The 3,228-nt window shown below is 34.0% G+C and overlaps 1 pseudogene; it reads left to right on the top strand.

The window, feature by feature from the left end:
• Positions 1-312: 312 nt before the first annotated feature.
• On the top strand, positions 313-966 carry LOC120171193 (annotated as a pseudogene).
• Positions 967-3,228: the final 2,262 nt, after the last annotated feature.

The following is a 3,228-nucleotide window of genomic DNA, read 5'->3' as shown; positions in this document are numbered from 1 at the left end:
TATACTTTAGGAGACAATAATATATTTAAGTCTTTAATTTACTTATAACATGAAAATTTGAATAATATAATTTTTTCTGACATATTAATATTCCATGTCGAATTAGCATTGAAATACAAATTAATGTAAGCATCTAAATATTTTTGATACGTTTGGTTGGAGTGTTCACACTTCTCATTGGTGTTATTGAAAACAACACGGATCGTCTCTAAAGGATCTTCAACCGTCGATAAGTGCACAATCTAACGGGTCTCAGTCCCCTCTCGTTGCACCCCGCCTAAACTACCGCTACAAAACGTGCCAATCTCGCTTTATTTTCTGCACCGCGATTTGTCAAAGCTGAGAATTTTATACTTCTTGAAGCGTTAAAATCATTTTTTTCACGTCTGTCTCTAGCAATGGATGCCGGAGTTAAAGTACAGAAAGGTGCTGGTGGAAGAAAAGGCGGCGGCCCAAAGAAGAAGCCAGTTTCAAGGTCCGTCAAAGCTGGCCTCCTATTCCCCGTCGGAAGGATCGACCGCTACTTAAAGAAATGAAGGTATTCGTAGAGTGTCGGAACCGGAGCTCCGGTTTATCTCGCCGCTGTTCTCGAGTACTTAGCAGCCGAGGTAACTGAAAGCTAGGGCAAGTCATCGCATAAGTTAATTGTTGTTATTTGTAGTTCGTAATTCGGTTTTGAATTGGGAATCCAGGTTCTAGAATTGGCCGGAAACGCAGCACGTGACAACAAGAAGAACAGGATCATCCCAAGACACCTTCTACTCGCCGTGAGGAACGACGAGGAACTGGGAAAGCTTCTCGCCAGCGTTACTATTGCTCACGGTGGCGTTTTACCGAACATTAACCCTGTTCTTCTCCCAAAGAAGACTGAAAAGGCCTCTTCTAAAGAATCGAAATCTCCATCAAAGGCAACTAAATCTCCCAAGAAAGCTTGAATTTATCAATTAACTTCTAATGTTAGGGTTCATCTCATTTGCAAGATTTATATGATTTCTTTGACCGTAGGATTTTGCTTGTAGTTGTTGAGGTGGGGGAAAAGATTAATATATTTTATCTCGGCGGAAATGAAACCACGGATTTTAAAAATTAAACTAAAATTAAGCTAAAATTTTGTTTTTAGGAAAACGTCGCTAAATATCAACATCTTCTGCGGCGTTTGTAGGAAAAACACCGGTAAAAATAAACATCTACTGCGGCGTTTGTAAAGAAAACGCCGCTAAACATCAACGCCTATTGCGGCGTTTGTCTGCCAAATGCCGTTAAATATCAACACCTATTGCGGCGTTTTTCTGAAAAACGCCGCTAAATATCAATACCTTTTGCGGCGTTTGTTCAACGCCGCTATATGTTGTCACCTATTGCGGCGTTTTTTGTTGAAAAACGCCGTAAACTTTAGCGGCGCTATTTTTAGCGACGTTTGTCTTTACGCCGCAGGTGTTTTTAGCGGCGCTTAAAAACGCCGCTATAAGTAAAAAAAACGCCACAACAAGCCACTTTTGCTGTAGTGAATGGAAGACGAGAATTCTGGAAGCAATGATCCACGAATGAGAAAAAATAGTTCAATAGCTACCTGTTGGAAATTTTGAACAGCAGATGGGATTGCGTAAACGACAGGAATGAAAAAAAAAATAGGTGAAGAGAAAAAAAATGAATAAGGGTTAAAGAGGTGTGGGACTCAGAAACTGTATAAAAACACTATAGCGGCGTTTGTATAAAAATGTCACTAAAGTACAGTCTTTAACAACATCCCCCTAAAGTTCGAGTCTTTAGCGGCATTTGTATGCAAACGCCACTAATGTACTGATAAATTGTGGCGATTATTCAAAAAATGCCATTACAGTATGAATCTCTTACGGTGTTGTTTTTTTCAAAAACATCATTATACACATGTCCTATTATGATGTTTTTATAAAAATGCCACTAAAGTACGACTTTTTAGGGTGTTTGTATAAAAACACCTAGAGTACGAGTCTTTAGAGGTGTTTGTATAAAAATGTCACTAAAGTACAGTCTTTATCGACGTTTATATAAAAATGTCATTAAAGTACAAGTATTTAGCGGCGTTTTTGCTTTAACTGTCGCAAAATTTGGTATTTTGTGGCGTTTATTCTAAAAATGCCGCGATAATAATAACTTTACCGATGTTTTTCAAAAAATGCCGCTAAAAATGCCAAACCTATTTTGCTGTTACCATAGTTTTATCCATAGACTTTAATGTAAAATGTCTTCAATGAAGCCGTGGGATTATTTTTAAAACAATATATAATGTTCGAAAGAATTACAAGTGAACAGTTTTAACTAATCTAAAAGTTATAGGTGAAATTTCATATCTCCTGATTAATTATCAACATATGCCACTTTTTACCTATATATAAAAAGGTGTAAGTTCAAGTATACTGAATTTAGGGGTGAGCAAAACTCGATTTGACTTGAAAATTAAATGTTTCTATTATACTCAATTTGAGAAAATTCGGCTCGAATTAACTTCAAGTTGTAATTTTATAAACTCGACTCAACTTGAAAAAATTTCAAATTCAAATCAAGTTATAAAAAGCAACTTGAATGACTTGAATAGTGACTCGAATAACTCAAAATTTTTAGTGGATTAATTTTCAAGTTTAAGTTGAGTCCCTTAACTCTGTATAATATATGTATATTATATATGAAAAATGAATAAATATATATCTACTGTGTATGGTTATACAAAATCATTTATATTATAATCAAATAATATCATGGTATTATAAATATTTATAATTAAATTTAATCAAAAATACAAAAATTTGACTCGACTCGAATTTTATAAACTAGATTCGACTATAAAATATCTTGACTCATCTTGCATGTCTATTATCGCTACTAAAATATGCGCTTACTGAACATTCCAAATTCTTATTACTTTTTTCTTGAATTTCTCTCTTTTTTAGCATTCATTTTAATACTTTTACTAGATAGATAAGCAATGCTTTAAGACTTTTAAATAGTTCTTTCTAATTTGATAACGACTCTTCTTCATAGATTACATTTTATTTAGGGATGGTAAAAAAACCCTGGCCGGCCCGATAAATATTAAAAATAATTATATATATATATAATTAATAAAATTAATTAAAATTAAAATATATATATATAATATTTATATATTTAATTTAAATATATATACCCGGCCCGATACCCGTTTAAATAACCGTTTATGCTAAACGATGATACATGTTTCCCCGCGGTTTT

This window comes from Hibiscus syriacus, unplaced genomic scaffold (genome assembly GCF_006381635.1).
Source record: "Hibiscus syriacus cultivar Baekdansim isolate YM2019G1 unplaced genomic scaffold, ASM638163v2 tig00111812_pilon, whole genome shotgun sequence".
NCBI lineage: Eukaryota > Viridiplantae > Streptophyta > Magnoliopsida > Malvales > Malvaceae > Hibiscus > Hibiscus syriacus.
Note: the sequence above shows the minus strand (reverse complement) of the source record. Positions and strands in the feature narration are given on the sequence as shown.